Source organism: Uloborus diversus, chromosome 10, assembly GCF_026930045.1.
Source record: "Uloborus diversus isolate 005 chromosome 10, Udiv.v.3.1, whole genome shotgun sequence".
Classification (NCBI taxonomy): domain Eukaryota; kingdom Metazoa; phylum Arthropoda; class Arachnida; order Araneae; family Uloboridae; genus Uloborus; species Uloborus diversus.
The window spans coordinates 44,152,251-44,172,221 of NC_072740.1; positions in this window are offsets into that span (position 1 = coordinate 44,152,251).

The window sequence follows — 19,971 nt, forward strand, 5'->3', positions numbered from 1 at the left end:
ACAGCCACCCTTCCTGCTTTTCTCTTATCAATAGAGAAGATTTTCCTTTGCCTCACACAAAGAGTGTCTTGAAATTTTGAAACAACTTGTATCTTCCCAAGATCATAGTCTGATGCCTTACACGGATAAGCAGGCCCTATATCACCACCAGTGGTCTTAATGTTATTGAAAAATAATAAAGAGAAAATGATGGTTGCAAATCAGGCTACATATTTCCTCGTTAGCACTTAAGCACTGCATAAAATGCTTCTATTCTGTTTATAGAAAATAAATAAGAAAGATCATAAGCATAAAAAAATGAAGTAAAATAAATTACAGATTAAAATATCATAAAAGAATATCCCGGTTTTAAAAATTTATATTTCATGAACTATTACACTTAGCACTATAGATGATAAATAAAAATAATTCGAATGTAAGTAACTACCTACTTAAACAGCCATGTTTGGCACTAGTACAGCCAAAAATTCCTTCTGGAGGATTTTTTTGGTCACAACAGTCCTTACATGTGTATTGACTACTGTATTAGGATTGCAACAATGTTAAAACGAAGACTTCTGATAGATGTTTTTAATCCCAAACTCCCCCCCCCACCTCCACTCCACTTTGCAGCGCCGCTGATGTTCCGTAACGCTGGATTGGCCCTGCAGGTGATGATGATTTACCCTTTTTGCGTTGACCAACCAGACTCCCAAACCTAACCCCATGTGATTTTTTTTAATGAGGTTTCATCAAACAGACCCCGAAGAATTCCTATTTTTCGTACTTTTTAGAGCTCTCTCCTTATTTTCCTACTTTTTCCTTTTTTTTCCTACTTTTTCTTTCTTTAGTATAGCACTTCTAATTGTGCATTGATTCTTATTTTTACAATGCCGCACCGATAAATTTTCTGTATGCTTTGATTTTGAAAAGTAAAAGGACCAAACAGATTCTTAGCTTTTCATTGAATGACTACAGTAATTTCTGGAAGGAACGCCGCTGCGTTTGTGTGTTTAAAAGTTAAATTTTCGTAAGTGTCTTTTTTGCCGTTTCGGCGTCTATGATCGAATTTTCTTTTTATCGCCCTGACTTCAGTCCTACTGTATTAACAAAACTATAAAAAATAGATACTGGCACATTCTTATGCAATTATATGTTATTTACCCATCAGTTAGAAGCTTTAATTACAGCAAACAGCCGACTGTTCAAAAAGTGCGGGAAAAGAGGAATTTCCTATTCGCCAATTTTTTGTATGATTACAAGTGAAATGGAGCTCGATTTAAGCAGAAAGGCAATGTAAAATCTTGAAAGGAACATAAGGAAGCAAAAAATGAAAAACTTGTACAATGTACATATTTTGTTGATGTTAGTACAACATAAAATCGACAGATAACAGAAATTCGCAAAAATGGACCACTTCAAAAATAATCGCGGAAACTTTTTCGTACATAAATATAATTTTTGTTCATTCTAAATCGTAAACATGATTATAAAATTTATAAAATTTCATTTTCTCTCCTTGCAATGAGTGTATTTGCAAAAAAAAAAAAAAAAAGCAAAACCTGAATCGGCAAAATATTCCCGATTTTTGGAGAAAAAAATCGAAAATCAATTTAAATGCAATATTTTGTTTTCATTTCTTCACATTTTTAAAAGTTGGGGGATAGAGCTACAAACTATATGTATTTTTTTTTTCTTTTCAATGGATATTTTCTACTCTGATATGTCATCAATATCGAGGAGTTGCTCATCATTTTTATGTGCTGATTTCTGAACATTAAAAATTTTTTTGACAGACTCTTACTCTTTTTGGGGTGCGGTAATTATACCGATGCGGCGTATCTACTGTAAGTTATTGTACTTAGTGCGCCTGATCAAAGGGAGGGGGGAAGATATATGTAGGCATTTGATGCCAGGTGCTCCCCCCCTCACTCTCAATTTTGTGAACAATTTCCGAATGAATATTTTTGTTGTATGGTGAGGATTGAGAGAAACTACATGCCTTCCCTTTTATGCACAGAGAAAAATTAGTAACTGATCTTTGTCTTTGATAAAAATGTTATGTTTACCATGCATGGATATTTCCTTTTATTTTCGTGACAAAAATGTTGGAACAAGAAGGAGGTAGAAATCATCAAACCATTAAAACAATATTCGTTTTTATTGCTTGATTAAAATTAGAACTGGCTCATCACTTTGATTCCCCCCCCCCCCGAAGGTGGCTAGCAAAGGATGTATACTGAATGCAAATTTTATCTGCAAACAACAAAAACCACACAAACTTGTATAGCTAAGCATTAATTTTCCAAAGCCATAAAGGGGAGAAATTGACCCCCCATAAATGACTTGCCTGAAACAAAAATGTATGTTGAATGCTAAAAATACATAACATAGTACAAACCCTTTAGTTGACTTATTTCATTATTTATTTAGCTTAATTATTTTATTATAAATTTTATGTGCCATATTTAAGAACACATTTATTTTAGTTCTGCATTTTCAGTCGTTTTCCTCTTTCTTTCGAATTCAAATATCTGCCTCTGTTTATGCAAGAATGCATATCAGCTGCTGATTATTTTAACTAAAACTAATTTAGTATTTGCCTTGCTTTTGTATCATAGTTTATGATAACAGGAGCTGAAGGTGATAATATTTTTAAATGATAAATGGATGCTCTCGAAGGAATGTTTTCGTTTTTGACAAAACAAATCTTTAACAAAAATGGTTTTATTGCACCAAAATAGGAGTTTTATTATTATTATTATTTTGCGATATTATATATTGCATTTTATTCTTTCACACTTAGAAATTTTATTACTGTACTGGTGAAAGGTGTTTCTTTGTTTAGATTTTATTTTCATATTTTTGTAATTAATATCTTTGTTTCCACCAGTTTATTTTTCATACTAATGATTGTCAGTCGTCTTGACGTGTGTGTAGTCTTATCTCTTCCTATTTTTTCCTACCTTTTTTAAGTGATTTTTTTCCTACTTTTTTAATTTTTGATTCCTTATTTCCTCCTTTTGGCCCTCAGAAAACCACTTCGGGGTCTGATCAAAGACTTTATACACCACCGCCTACAGTAGCTGAAAAATTGCATATGTGTGGGATTTAAAAAAATGACAGTAAAAACACTCCAAAATGTATGTTAGATGTGTGTCACATTAAGGAAAGCGCATACATCGAACATTTGAGTGAAAAGAAACTTGGACAGTTTTTATTTTTAGGTATTTATAGTGCTAATTTTTTAAAACTGGGATATTTTTTATGATAACCCTATATTACTAACTCTAATACACTAGTTTATATACTTGTTAGGTCAGTGATGACACCCCCCTCCCCAAAAGTTCAATTATGGCTGCTCTAGCGATATATATATACACACACCCATACATGGAAGTTAGCACTAGAATTACAGGATTGCAAAGAGAATTACTAGAATTATAGGGGTATTTTGACCTCAAGCAAACTTTTTTTGCTGCCTGCTTCTCTGCATTTTTATGAATAGCCTAATCCTTCCTTGACTTTTTCTAAATCATAGAGCTGTGTAATAAAATTAAGTTTTCAAGAAAATGAAATTTTTTTAAAACCCAAACTAAATTATTATATTACCTAGAAGTGTAGGCAGCTTTCATTTTGACCACTTTAATGAAAAAAGAAATGAAAATACATCTACTAATGCTGAAACAGAGCAGAAATCAAAAATGACTTTATACATAAAAAGTAGCGTAGCTGCTAGTTTCTGTTTCTGTAATACAACTGAAACAGCCCTGGTATTTAAGAAAAATTCTAAATGCTTCATTATATGTTCTTAAAATCTCTGCATTTTTAAATAAACTGTATTATAAATATGTTTATTTTAAACTAATGTTTTACAAATGAATAACACATCATGTAGGGAACTATGCCAATTTCTTCTCAGAGGGTCAAAATGATCCCTGCCATAATTCTGAGTTTACGAGGACCGCCGCAATTTTAGTGTTAAGTTTCTCTTGGCCAATAAAAAAACAAAACAAAATATAAGCTTGCTTGGGAGAATTTATTGAGTATATTGAGTATTTGAGTTACTTCTCGACACAAGAACTATTTGAGTTGTCATGTTGCAGTCTGGCGTCTTGCCCCTTTTGCCCGCTTGCATATGAGATTAACTAAAAAGAAAAAAATCTCCTGCAGCATTTTCTCTGCAAGGTAATTGAAAATCCACCCTGTTGTCTCAAACTTGTTCCTAGGAACTTTCATCAGTTCTGATACCTGAAAGAATATCTTTCTAGGCACCACAGCCAAAGTTTCTCACAAACAAAGACATACAGACGTCTGGAGCGAGCTTGCTTTAATCCAATGGCAGACTTCTATGACAGTGAACTGCAAAAACTTATATTTTGACAAGTATTACAGTTCTGTTCATTTTTTGTAGTTTTAAGAAGCTGAAATATTGTTGTATCTTTTGCAATAGATAAAATTGGGTTTCATCTTTCCACATAATTATGTTTTGTCTCTACAAAATCTGCTACCACGCTACTGTGCTCTCTTGAGACAGTTGAATAATTGTATTATTCTATCTCAGTATGAAGACATTGTTAAGAAGTACTGAAGTGCTCATGCTGTAATTAATGTCCTAGACTCTAATGTTTGGCATTTGTAAAATCACTAAATGTTTTGTTTCTTTTTATGGGCCATGGCAAACCATACGTTCCAGATGACTTAATCACCCTCTTTCACGCTTTAATAAAATAAAAAATTTATATTAATTTATTGCTGGAACAGTTTTTCAAACATTTGATGCTTGATGAACATAAACATTTTTTATGTCTGTTAAGATCATTTCACATTATTGCATATTTTTATTACAAATGAATACCTGTGAACCTGTGATAACCTACTCAAACATAAGGAAAGTGTAAATATATTCATGTGATATGAATAAATTTATTATCAATCATACTGGCTTTTATTATTTTTTTAAAACATGATTTTACTATTTTTAAAATTTACCCAAGTATCACAGCTATTTGGTGTTAAAGTATGGATTTTAACTTTTTTCTATTTTATTCCCTGTTTTGCTTTTTTCCCTCGTCTGGATTTTACAACCTTATTTGCTCATTCTAAATGTTAGCTTCTAGGCAACTTAAATTACTCATCATGTGCTAGGGTGCAATTGCATCGCTTTGCAGCAATTTGCATTTATACGACCATGTTGCACCAAAATGTAGTTTTTTCTGAATTACAGCATGGCTGAATGTTTGCCAATTTTTAGTTCCGACGATCATGTTCTTGAGTGTCGCGAATACAAACGAATTAAATATTTTACTCTAATGTATATTATTTCACTGTTATCATATATCGTCGGCATTCAGACAAAAGTCACTAAGTCCCTAACTCCAGTTTTGAGGCTTTATGAATTTAAACTTTCAACTCTCTATGAAAAATAGCAAAAACTATTTCATCATGTAACTTTTAAATTCCACATCTAGTTTACATCATGAAATAACCAACTTTAAGTCTAATGCATAGCAGTGATTCATGAAATCTTTTTTGTGGACTAAATAACTTTTGCCAGAGCAATGACAAAATACATAAAGTCAACTTTTGATAACTCAAAGTCCCAGGGGACCAACTAAAACCTTCGAGTAATCGGTAGTTCGTGTTATCGGAAGTTCCTTTCCCAGCCTGCTCTAGAATAATTTTTACTTAATTTTGCAGGAATAGTGCATTATAGATAGACGCAGGGATGTGTCAAGAGGGGGTGAGTGGTGTGTGTCCCCCCTCCACCCCAGATTTTTTCAACAGTCAGCATTTTAAACAGATCAGTACGCAAAAGTATCTGAACAGGATATTTTGTTCTGCACATCCTCTTTTGGTGGAAAAAATTGCAGAGTTATAAATTAAACATGAAATTTTTCAGGGCTCTGAAGTCGGAGAAGAAAATTACCCTCTCCGGGAATTTTAGAGCCTTCGACTCTGATGCTGTATGACAAAATCGGTCCGACTTCGACTCCACAAGTAGTAGCTCAGAGTTGCGGACTTGGAGGAAAAACGATCGACTTCGACTCTTGGAATTAAAAAAATTAAAAACCTTTGACTCCCAAGTCCGACACCATTACTCCAAAATCTGACCTGCTCCTTGATTCCGACTTCGCAGCCCTGAAATATACCACTCGCCATAAGGTACAATGTTGCACAAGTCTGCATTTGTGTAAAGTAGGAAGAAAGGCAGAATTGAAAGAGGAAGTAATGTTTTATTACACAGGACCAGCTACTGTCTTATCTACTCTTACTGAGAAGTGAAAAAGGACCTTTTTTTGGGGGGGGGAGGGGGTCATCCCTCATCCGATCATTGCTTAAAACGAAATGGCGCAGCATATATATTGGCGCAACTTACGTGGATGCAACGCTGTTCTATGCTACGGTATTGATCTTCGAAACTGATGATTCCTCGAATGTGTTGATAAAGATTTTTACTTGGGGGGGGGGAGGGCTTTTATGACCCATTATTGATGTTGACCTTCGTTTCGAATTTTCAAATAGAAAATGGTGCCATATGTACTGCATGTATGTACATGAGCAAGCACTTTTCTCTTTTCTTTCACTCGGTGTTTTCTTTCTATTTTCTTTTATGTTACCTACCAGTTTGTCCGTAATTGTTTTATGACGTTGTCAGCCAAGTAGCTAATTTTACAAGCCAGTGATTCTTTTTATAGGAAAAAACTAACTAAAAAACATTCATTTTACTGCAGTGTTTTTATTCCCTACTGTTGGATTCTTGAGTTCTGTACATATGTCCGTCTTCAATAAATGATGAAAACGTTATTTGTGAGTTTAATATGTTGTAATAATTTTTTATTTGTTAGAGTTATCTAACGCTCATTATTTCAAATAATACGAGCTTGAAGTAACAATTTTGTACTAGTATATGACGTACGATGAAATAAGCATCAAACTGACCTAGAGTCTACAGGTATAATATAAATATATATGGGACAAACCACAGAAAACGGTCATTTTGTCCAGCACGTGGCGCTTCATACATTTCATTAAAAATAACAATTTAAAAGGGTAATGAACAAAATTTTGTTTCTTAAGAAATTACAAATGTATGTGTGACTTCATAAGCAAAAAATTTTGTCATTAACTTTTAAAATTATTTCTTTTTTATGAAATATGGGAACCGCGTCACGTGCGGGACACAATATCCGTTTTCAGTGGAATGGCCATATACATAAGTGAAGCACGGTTTATACGTTTTTGAAGGGTCTGTATGAAAAAAGCATACAAATGAAAAAATGTATAATAGGTATAGATAAATGTGCATTAGACTCTGCAGAGACCAATTTAAAAAACGCATAAAAGAGAAACATATAAACGGTCCTTCAATTCTTTTTCAACGGTTTAAATGATAATTTTTTTCATCAAATGAGATATGTTCACTTTACGTTAGAACCTTGGTTTTCGAAACTTACCATTTGTTTCCTGTGGCGGATGCAAGGGGGGAAAAGGGAGTCATGACCCCCCCCCCCAAAACCGCGAGGAAATTTTTGAATGTTTACTTACATTTTTTTTTTAAATGTTAAAACCATGAGAACAAATAAATATCTTTTTGAATTCAATTTTTTGGGCATTACATGAAGTGGTGGATACAAAGGGAGGGAGGGGGGTCATGGGAGTTGTGAAGCCCCCCTCCCCTAATCTGTGACAACACTTTTTAATCTGTTAGTTATAAGGTTCATTGTATTTTAATAGGGAAAATGACTGCTTGAAAAAGAAAAACAAAAACCTGACCGAAACCACAAGAGAGTAAATAATTTTTGAATTCCCTTTTTTTGGGGTATTACATGTCACTTTTCTATCTATATGTAGGCAGTAAAATAGTTCTGCTTGAGACAGTCGCTTCTTCGCGGCAGCTGTCTTCAGGTGCCAGTATAATGAAATGTAACAAAGAAGTGTTTGCCGCCCTATCGCTTTTTATAGAACAAATTTTTCGCCGATAGTTATTATAACGTGTAAATATTTTTTATGTAAAGTCTCTGTAGATCATTCTTTTCTGTTGTGTGATTTTTAGATAGTTTCGTTTTTTTTTGTGCCGAGTTTATTTTTAAATGAGTTGTAAATAGTTAGTTTAAATCAGTGTTTTGAGCTTAAGGTTGGGCAAAAAATGTAAAATTTTAGTATCATAATTGTCTAAACCTCGTTATCCGAGGGTTCCCGTGAGTTAGCCTATCGTATTAAATGGAAACTGTGCTGAAAAAAGCCGTGTTTATTAGAAAAAGGACTACCTGTAACAAAAGTAATGGAACGTTCGTGTGACAAAACACTGTTCTCCTTTTGAACCGTTAAAAAAAATTGATGAACCCAAAACCAGTGGAAACATATCCGGAGTTCTTGTATCTGACTCTGAGACTGCAACGTCTTCATTCGCCTCTGATTTTTCTACAATTGAAAATAATCGGTGAGTATTCATCAATGTCCGACTTATATTCATAAAATATTTAATTTTAAAGAAGAATTGCTCCAAGTAAAATAAATTTTCTTTTTTTTCTTTCTCTTTTTCCAAAAAACTTTAACAGTTTCGGAAAAATTCTTTTCAGTTGTCAACTACAGACATAATGTTTTAAGTTGCAGAAAGAATCTTAAGAAATTAATATTTGCGCAAAAGCATTTTTGTTCGTTTATTTATTTATGCATGTTTTGAGAATACAGAGAGATGTCAGCACTCAACCCTTCAAGCACTTAAGTTAGAGCATTTCCTGCAGCGTGCAAAAAAAAAAAAAAAAAAAAAAAGTCAGAAAGTTAGCAAACTGTATTTTGTTCAATTACCTCCCCCCCCCCAATTGATTAGAGATATATAGTACACAGAATGGGAGAGAGAGAGCTATTAGTATGTGACATTCATGTCTGAGCTAAAAACTCATAACCATCCCTAGATTTTCCACTAAGAAGATAACATGAAATTAAGAATAACATATGTTATCTAATATGTTAAAATTTTTAATTTCCTCATAAAATATATGAGCTCAAAAGATTAACAATAAAATGCTTTGAAACTGAGTTGAGGTTTAAAATAAGTTCAAGAATTATTTTCCAACCTTATTTGATACGAAAGACCACAGGTTAAAAGTGATAAATTCATTTGAAATCCTCAATGTGTGGATGGGAGAGCCGGCTTGTCCCCCCAGATGGCGTTTTTCATTTTCTATAAACTTTACCTTATAAATGAATAAATAAAAAAATATTGATACATGACGTCGAATTCCATAACCATAGCTGATTGATTTTTTTTTTTTTTTATAAATTTCTCGCACCAGTAAATGCGATATTAACTTTTATTTACTTCATATATTCTTTTTAGTTGCGGTTGACGCCGGTTAATTGAATCAGTGGTTTATTGAATCAACCGCTTTAATGAATCAAACTGTCAAAAACAGAATAAAATCCAGCTTTATTGAATTAGCCGCTTTATTGAATCAGCCGCTTTGAGGAATCAAAACTGTTTAGAACAAATTTGATTCATATAAGCGGCGGCCACTGTATAATCAGGGGAAAATTCAGTTGCCCACACCTAGTTATGATGTTTCTACGCCCCTGACTCAATTTTAATATGCTGTTTAGTTTATAAAAGGAATCCTTTTTTAAACTGCTTACGAAAAATTATTTCAAAGTCGGGTATACAAATAACATATATTGCCAAAGATCCCATCTTAAAATTCAATTATTTGTGTTTCTCTTTTTTCATCATTTAAATCTTTGGCTTTTGATTAGTGTTTCCACATTTATTGTAATTAAAATTAATTGCAGTTAGGTATATCAAATAATGCCTCTTATAGATGGGGCAATTATTCATTACTGGAGTAATTGCTGTTAATCATGCTCGTTTTTTATTGAAAAAATAGTAAGTTTGCTAACCATCCACCTTATCTGAATATTTCGGATTTTCGATTATTCGGATTGTCTTTGGTCCCAATAAGTCAGAATAAACGAGGTGGTTTTGTATTTCTTTATTTCATTGCCAGCTACACAATATCTATATATTTTATTTTTTTAATGTATGACGACCAAGATAAAAATTTTCAAAAAGTAGTTAATAATCAAGTCTGAAAAAAATGTATAGTGTAATTTCTTCAACAAGTATTAACTACATAAAAATCTAAGCATCATATAAAAAGCACAATATTTGCAAAAAGTTGCACCACAACTTTTGAGTAACTCAAAGTAGGCATTTTTTTAACGCAAAGCTCACATCTTTGTCCATTGAAAAAAAGACATTTTGTTGCCCCGAAACACATGTATAAATTTTAATTTTATTTATTATTATAAAGGGTTGGTTGGGAGAAGTGGATCACTGGGGTAAGTGGATCACCCCCTAAAACTGAAATATGGATAAAGTTTTCAAACTGTTTTACACTGATCATGTTATATTTCATCAAAGTGATTGGTTTTGCATATATTGGGGTTTCGTGGAATTTTTTTTCTAGGTCATAACACTTAGTCAAAAAAAATTTCTGAAAAATATTTTTTCGCGAGTTAAAGCAACATTTTTCAAAAAAGTGTTTCCAGGTTAGTTTTTATTATTTTTTTATGATCATTAATTTTTCATGAATGGTTTAACTTCCATGAAAGTTCATACTGCAACAATAATTTTTGCATAAAATAATATTACAACCCAAATTAAGAAATAGAATATCATAACTGTTTAAGCAAAACTTGTCACTGAGTCGTGCAAAATGAATTCAGGCTAATTAAACAAAGTAAAACACGTTGTTAATGAATGGGTGAAACAATTTCAGCAACCTTAAAGGTATTATTTTAACAATATAGGGAACAAATTTAAAAATTATGTTAATTTTTTATATAGGTCAAAAAAATAGAATAATTAATTCATTTAATGTGAATTTGAAAAGTAGCAAAAATATTTGCGTGCCTGTTAACTGTTGGTTGCGACAAGTATAAAGCTTCGCGTCCAGAAAATTTTTCGTTATTATTTTGCTGAAAATGGGTCGTCAACGCGCTAAAATTGGAAACAAGGAAATTGCTTATTGTATCATTGTTTAAAGTCAGAAAAAAATATTAAATCTTGGATTAAAAGAAGGATTTACTATCTATGTTTTTGAAGATTTTAAAGGAATATAGAAGGTCCAACCAATTAAAAAATAACCGAAATAAATAACGCAGAACGCTTGCAACAGCTGGTAGAGATGAACGTAAATCACAGTGAATTGTCCAAAATAAGTTTTAAAAATGCCTCTTACATCCATAAGTGTCATGGGCGGATTTGAGGGGGAGGGGCAATGCCCCCCCCAGTCTTGGAAGGACTTTATACACAGTAACAATACACCTCGCAAAATGTTAAAAAAAAAATGATTTTTTTTTTTTGAATAGTTTAGATGTGAAAATGAAGAGAATAGCAAATGTCCTTTTCTGATGGGGGGAGGGGGTAACGTACACTGTACTATAAGTAGTAAAGCTGTCACCGGGCTGTCCATAATGTGTTAAAAACGATTATTTTGAACTGAGAAAAAAAAACGATTAGGGCAGGTATATAAGTGAAAATATTTGCTGATCAAGCTATGCGTTCAGCTGCAACACTTAAAATAACTGACGTTTATTTCAACAAATTAGAAGCTAAAACAAAGATTTTAAAAAACCGGATTTACCTATAAACTAAAACAAGCTATAGCTTAGGGCACCCACTTTGTTGAAGGCCCTCAACTCCCGAAAATTTCATGATTTGTTCCAAAAAAAAAAAAAAAAAAAAGAAGAAAACCCAAGAACAGTACTTGAAAAACATAAAATTTTTTATACACATTAAAATTTCATTTTAAAGTTCTTGAAAAACTCGAAAATTAGGACGTGTGGATTCAAATTATATTTTTTTTAATTTATAACGAATGGGAGGGGGAGGAATGCCGAAATGTGTCAAATTCAGCTCCCTGCAATATCCTGCAGCAAAAATGAAAAAATCATAGTTAACACATTTCTGCAACACATTACTTGAGATAATTTTTTGTGACTTAAATGCTTCATATCTTGCTGTTTATTTAATCCTGAATGCTTGATTTTGGAAATTCTTTTGTATTGCTTGTTTTTATCTTACTTCTACTGCATATTGTAAATCTGTTTAGTCCGGGGGAAAAAATACACTACTTCTATTCCTTTTCGTTTTCTGCACTACTTGTAATTAAAAAAGAAGTTGCTGTCATGGGAAATCTAATAGTTTTTTTTTAAATCTAAAATAGTTGCTCTTTCAAATTTAGAACAATACTGTAAAACTGTTCTCGGGTCCTTGAAAAGAATTAGATCAATCTGTGAAATTCCTGTGCAAACTGTGCTTCAATTTTATTTCTTATCAAGTGTATAAATTGTGAATTGTCCAAATAAGCAGCATGTTACTCTTTTGTTATCTATTTTCGAAATCTGTACACAATTTCTTTTAAAGCATTTTTTACTATTGATCATTTTGTATTCAATTCATTGTTGTATTTGTGTGTGGGTTGGAGGCGTGACTAAACACTAATTGAATTGAACCAACAGCCAATGTAAGCACTGAACAATGCATAATCATCTGTTATGCTTTGCTTTTCTCTTTGAGAACTGCTGTCATTCATTTGTCAACCCCAAAACAAATTTTACTATGTACGTATTATCGTAATTTGCAAAAGAGTATGTTTGGCTATATTTTTCCTCGAGATTTTTGTAGTTCCAATTACCCCTTATAAGGGTTCAAACTGCAGAATTTTATATGTATTTTACAAAAATTCCTCCGGGGAAGAAACCCCCCGAACCTCGAAAATTTGAGAGAACCCCACTTAAAAGGAATACCATTTTCCCCTCTTAAGTTCAATTCAAAAGGACAGCAGGCAACACATTAATGAAAACAACACAAAAACAGTAAGGCATGGCCCTATGTATCACAGGGGGAAAACAACAACATGGGGTTGGTGGCTTTATACAATGGCCTTTTTCGCCACCGACAGAAAAGCTCTCCGGACTACAAAAGAGACTCAAAACCTGAAATGGCTTTGGGCCATGTTAAGCCTAAATCCAGCCTTGACTACAATGAATGTTGCTCAAAAAAAAAAAAAACAAAAAAACTGCCCCCCCCCCCAGGAACTCAGTCCTAAATCCGCCTATGATAAGTGTTGAAAAGAATCTGTAGCTATTGTGCCCAACTACACTAGGACGAGTGTATAAACTGCAGTTGCAATTACGAATCCTCGAAGTAAAACCAAAGAGGAACATGAAGCAGTGACGTGCCCAACTTTCATGGAGTAAAGATAAGTTAATTTGGGGAAACAAGTCAGAGAAAGTATTTTATCTGTGATGAATCTTTGTTTGAAATATCTGTTGAAGAAAGAGGTGTTTAGGTTTAGCATTTTAGAAAAGCAAAGCGCTTGAGAAAACTTGTGTACGACGGTCTCTCAAATTGAGACACCCTTTATGCTATGGGGAGGCATGAGAGTTGCTGGAACTGGACAATTGTATATATATATTAAAACAATGTTTATTCTGCTGTTTATCAAGATATGCTGGTTTACAACATGATACTCTCTTCTGGAGCACAGCAGGGACAGTTTCAGTGGCACATTTATCATTTAGCAAGATTTCGCTTCGTATCACACATTTCTGATTTTAAGTAGAATTTCGGTATTAAATTGGCCAAGCAACTCTACCGATCTCAATACCATTCAAATTTGTGGCATCGTCAAATCCTAAGAAAAAGGTTCAATACCTAGAGCCCGCTAATAAAGCTGAACTCATTGCAGCATTGAAGAGGGTATGGAAAGAGTAAGTATTAGTAGCCTTGAATGTAAACAGCTGGAGGAATTTCAATGGGGCCGTGGTAGCCCGATCGGTAGAGTGTCGGATTCGGGGCCGGAGGGTCCTGGGTTCGAACCTCGATGGTCGAAGACCCACCGTCGTCATTAAAGGGGACTGGGCGACGTTAAATATGCTGGTGGTCTCAATGTCCTCCAAGTGAAACGATACCTCTGGGGGTGCTAGCACCAGGTAGCTATTATCTCCTGGACTAGTTCTAAATTCTCATTCACTGTTCGATCCGGTGATGGTGCTGCCATCTATCGGTGTATAAAATAATGGAGGCAAGGCACTTAGTATGCAGTCCTCGACATAAATACAGTTGTAGTCAGTTGTGACTCTGAAAAGGAATAGAAATAGGAATTTCAATCTGAAAGGATTAAAGATGTGATTCTTTGAAAAAATGTAGCTACAGAATATTGATATTGTTTCGTTTAAAGATGTTTTTCAAATTTTAATTTTAATATTCTATTTTTTTGACTCAATGTAAAATATCATCACTATAAATTTTTGGATAATTCTGCCTAAGATAATTTTTAATTAAGTTTATTTGAAGTGTTATGTACCTTTTAGTGTCTAAGAAAGGTGGCACGTTCATTTAAATACCTACTTTGTTCTTATATTTCGTGAGATTAAGCTTTTCCCTCAAAAATTTAAGTATTCTATTTTTTTTTTATTTTGGGTTGTAATATGTGTTTAAGAGAAGGGGTCCAACTTATCCCGTAAATGTTTGCTATAAGGGATAAGTGGGTCCCCCTATAAAAATGGGGATTTCAAAATCAAAAGCAACTCTGATTAAATATTTGTATATCAGTGAAATACAAGACAACTGTCATGAAGTAGTAGGAATTGATAGTTCAACAACAAAAACTGCTAAAGGCGGTGATTATGTATTTCTGACTCTTACATCAAAGTAAACCATAAAGTACTTTATAGGTCTAATGTTGAAAGTTGATGATAAAAATTAAAAACAAAAAAATACTGTTGCAAGAACGAATAGAAATGGTGAGTTTTTATTGGGCTGGAGCAGAGGAAGTTGGAATTATTATTGAGAATGAAGTCTAGTATGATGATAGTTCTTCCTGAGCACACTTTAAACAGACTCAGCTTATTTAGTGTTTTGAATTTCTTTTTCAGCTTATAGTTTTGGCTAATTTACCGAAATTGACCTGAATCAACTGAATTACGTTTATTCAACACACCATTATATCTTATATGTTAAAAGTAAAATATGTACCTATAGAGGCTTTTAATATATTTCACAAAAGTAATTTTTTTGTTAGTGGTTTAAAATAATTTTTCTAAAAATTTATATACTTTATCAAGTAAAACTACCATACCGTTTTTTTTTTAGATATGCTTGGTTTAAATTTAAATAAAAGGGGGTGACAAACTTACCCCTTATTATGGGGGAAGTGAGACACCCATTTGATTTTTTTTTAAATATAATCGTAAAGAATATTTGAAGCAATATTTTAGAAAATAATGACGAATTTTAGTTCATTAATAATGTCCAAGATAAAACAAGACAATAAGTTGAAAAAAAATTTGTGTCAAAACATTTGTATAAGGTTTCAAAAACGAACTGTTCTCAAAAGGGATCCCACTTATCCCAACCAACCCTATATTTTTCTGAAAGTAAAGAACTTTTCCAGAAGAACGACAACCTTGACACGATATTAAACTTAAGTTTTATCTTTTTATTGATGATAAAAACAGGCTCACCACTTAAGGTGCTCCGAAGGTGGCAATTGATCCTCCTGGTATTAAGAAAAAGTATTTACATGTACGTGCAATGGTGCAGAATGGTAGGGAGGGGGATGTGGAAGAACGCCGTAGCTCGAAATATTTGGTTTTCTATTGGTAAAACCAAAGTCAATGTAATGTAAACTGATTTCAAACCACCTTTTTTACTTTCTTCTGTAGCTAATATCTTATCAAAAACAACCCTGTTGTAAAAATTTCCCCGCCAAGAAAACCTTTAACTTTTCCGCACAAAAAAGAAAACCTGCATCCTAAACCCAAAAACCCTCAGCCATAAAAAGTTATGATATCTAGTTTGCTCGCCAAGTATCTGCCAAACTATCATCCTTCCTCTTCTCCTTTTTCATCACAGCTACTTAAATTAGAACCTCCTCCCACCTTCAACTCCTCAGAAATATGGATAGACCTTTTAAATTGTTTATCTTGGTTGGCGGGAAGTTTTTCAAAGTGAAGTGGTTGCTTGGTGAGCAAAAAGCTTCCCGCCAAACAAGATAAACAATTTAAAAGGTCTATCCATATTTCTGAGGAATTGAAGGTGGGAGGAGGTTCTAATTTAAGTAGCTGTGATGAAAACGGAGAAGAGGGAGGATGATAGTTTGGCAGATACTTGGCGCGCAAACTAGATATCATAACTTTTTATGGCTGAGGGTTTTTGGGTTTAGGATGCAGGTTTTCTTTTTTGTGCGGAAAAGTTAAAGGTTTTCTTGGCGGGGAAATTTTTACAACAGGGTTGTTTTTGATGAGATATCACATCTTTTTGCATTGAAATTATTACTTTGTCTGTATTTTTAGAATTGAGAACATCAAGTCAAAAAATTTTCAATTGAAACAACGCTGTTTTGTGTTTTTAAGGAACAATAATGGCTAGCCTAATTTTACGTCAAAATATTTTCTGACTATTAAGATTCTATGTTCATTTTGCGAGAATTGGGTGGTTTGAATTTTATTACAATCCTTGTATCCTCTCTCTGTTGCAAAGAAAATTTCTTGGATAATAAAATACTATATTTTAAATTATATTGCTTTCGAGTATTTTACAACTTCGCAATAAATTCTATTACAGTTTCTTTATTTGACAGATTATTCAACATTTTCATGAAGGTTTCTTTAAATGTTTTACAGCTTGAGGGCTATTTTAATCTAGCTTTTCACTTTTTTTTTAAATTACATTTTTTCTTAAATCGTGGATTATTTTACGTTTTATGGGATAATTTTAATTGTTTGGTGATTTATCTTTTTCTTGATAGAAGTCTTTGTCTTGTTTAATACCTAGTTTTGTTTAAAAGTTCATTTACAAAACGAAATAACGCATCTTATCACCAAGCAAAAAAAAAAAAAAAAAGCCATTAAATATTTTAAATTTGAATATGTCAGAAGATCTATACAACTTTACTCGATGTCAAATTGCGGATATCCCAAATTTGCCATATCAAATGCGCATGTTGCGCGCGGACTAAGCTCATTAAAAGTCTTGCTTAAATTAATTGCAAAAATTTTTTCAGCAAACAAATTACTGCAAAGCACGGATATCCACACACGTATTTCATATATTTTCAATTCATTATGTATTGTTTGTGAAAAATCCATTATTTTAGAAAATAAGAAAACCCATAAAAAAGTGCTATTTTTGGCTTTTAATAAAAAAGTTATATGTGCCGTATTCATATGCGTACAGTTTCATATAATTTGTCACGTAAAATATTGTAATGGTTTAACTCCAGTTTCGCGCCGACATTTAAAATTTCTTCCCTCCATAAATGTATCAAAACTGAAAAACAGGAAGAAAAAAAATTTCGTATCGGCGAAACTGGGGGGGGGGGGGAAAGGATAGCATTCTAATCTCATTCATTAATTTGTTTCTCTGCTTAAGTATAAACAAACAACATAGAATCTGAAAACAGAAAGCCCAATGAGCTAAGTCTGCACGCATGCGCAGTCGCTGTGGCAAATTTGTGATATCCGCGATTTAACGTCTAGTTGCAACTGTTGGATATGTTTTAGTCTTGATTGAATTTCATTTCCTAAGACAACTTTGGAATAACTGTTAGATCTGTTCTAACCTTGCAATTGCAGTCCGAGATAAACAAACCCTATGAGCTGAGAGTAAGTACATAATAATTTAGGGAAAATTAGTGATTTTCAAACTTCAATTACTCCGGCCCATGATGTCCCTAGGGGTTGAATTTTTGTATATGTACTCAATGGCCCTCAAGAATATGTATACAAAAAATCATTACCGTAGCCCCCCGGAGGGCTGTGATAGAACCCCGGGAAGGTACAATTTGGGGGGTAAAAACGAGGGGGGAAGGGGAGGGGGGTCAAATGGCACAAAAGGCCCATCAGTAGGGCACAAGGAATGTGTGTGCGAAATTTCAGCTTGATTCCTTTTTTCGTTTGGGCTGTAGCCCTGTCAAAGAAAGCGAAAACGTTTTTTAACAGCGATTTTATAACTTTAATACCCCCTCCCCCTGGTGGTCCAGGGGATTGTATTTTGGTTTACGGCGTCAGGGACCACTAGAGATTGAGTGTACCAAAAATCAACTCCTGGGGTCTTAAGGGGGCTGAGATACAGAGGGGTGAAAAACCCAAAAAACCCCAATTCGTTCTGTCGCGTAATCTTGTTCTTGGTTGCTTTATTTTCTTTCGCTTTTGGCGGTGGATTTGCTTCTGTTGGCTGCTGACGTTTGGTTTCCTTGGCGGGGCGGGACGCTCCCGCGTCCCGTGATATAGAAGAAAGTATTGGATTCGTGCAAATTTTTGAATTTCGAATTTTGATGGATTCGTACGTTTTGAGGTGTGCTGAGTCCATTTCGACCATTTTTTGGAAAATGTTTGTCTGTGTGTGTGTCCGTGTGTGTGTGTGTGTCACGTATGTGTGTGACCAGATTTTTGTGGCCACTCTACAGCAAAAACTACCGCATGAAATCTAACGAAATTTGGTATACATATGTGCCCCTATGTGAACTTGTGCCCATTGGTTTTTGGCGCGAATTCTTCGAAGGGGGGTGAAGCAATGGGACGTTTCTTGAGTTATGCGTGCTTGCTATTACCCAGGAAGTAACTGGCGGAATCAAACACAATTTGGTCCCTATGTTGCCCCTAACAGGAACAGATGCTGATTCAATTTTGGTGTCAATAGCTCAAACGCGGGTTGAGTTATAGAACATTTTTTGTTGTCAATTGTGACTGCTTTATCTCAAGAAATAACGAACGGAATCAAACAAAAATTTATCGACACGTAGCCCTAAAGGCCATGTCACACGTAGCGAAATTCGTTCAACCTGACGATCAACTTCGGTTCGACTCAACCGCGAGAGCGAATTCCGACCGGAAAATCCCCGTGTGCTATGCTTTCTGAGGTTGAACGTATTCCGTTCAACTTTTTATCTTCTCTGGAAAAAAGTTGGATCAACCTCAACTTTCAGCCAATCAGGAGGAAGCAATCCTTTGACCTGTTACGTCAAAATACAACATGGCCGCTTGTAACAACATCAACAGTGTGTGCAAGGAATGGAATAAACTGCTAGAATAACTTCAGGTGAGTTATTATTACTATATTTTCGTCAAAAACAAATATAAAACGTAATATTTCATAAACCTCCACCTTATTATTGTGTTAAAAGGTCAATTTCTAGTTCAAAGTCGTCGTAAGAATTTCCTTGCCAAATTCGCCAATCTCGTAGTGTGCAATCTTGTCAAATCAATGAATGTTTGTAAACAATCTGAAGCAAGAGCAACGGTAATGGGTCAATCCGTCGAAATCACCCAGGCCGTGTTGTTCGACATTTTTGATTTTCCTAATTTTTTTACTAGTTAATTCTCACTACCAGGTGAGTTCAAAAGTGTTAAAAGAAAATTTTTTAGACTCATACTTTTATTTAACCCACCATTTTAAGTTTGCTTAGTTGCCGTTTTTGGACCAAAAACAAGTTTTACGTAAATGAATCTAACTCGGTTAATTTTACAGTTATCAGGACAAAACAAAATCCTACATCACGAGAAGGATGCCCCAGATACGATTTGCTTGCAAAATATTATTTAAATGGTGAGAAAGGTGAAGAAAAAAAATTAACAATTACAAACTGAAAATCAGCATAAAATACGAGTTTTAGTGCAACAAAATTAGTAAAAGGAGGAGAGTCTCAGCTATATTTTTTTTCTTGTGTAGATAAAATATAGGAATACTTGCTGTAGGATTTTTAAACTTGGAAACTTTGTCCTTTTTTTTTTTTTTGCAAACTTTTTCAAAAATGGAAAAAATCGAATTTTGGCTAAGTTTAAAGTTAAATATCTCAAAAGGGACTAGTGAAAAATTATGAAATTGATACAGGTAACACCTTTTTTATGACATGAAAATATGATTACAATTTGATGACTGAGACTCAACTGGTACTAGAGTTATAGAGCATTAAAGTTTGCCAA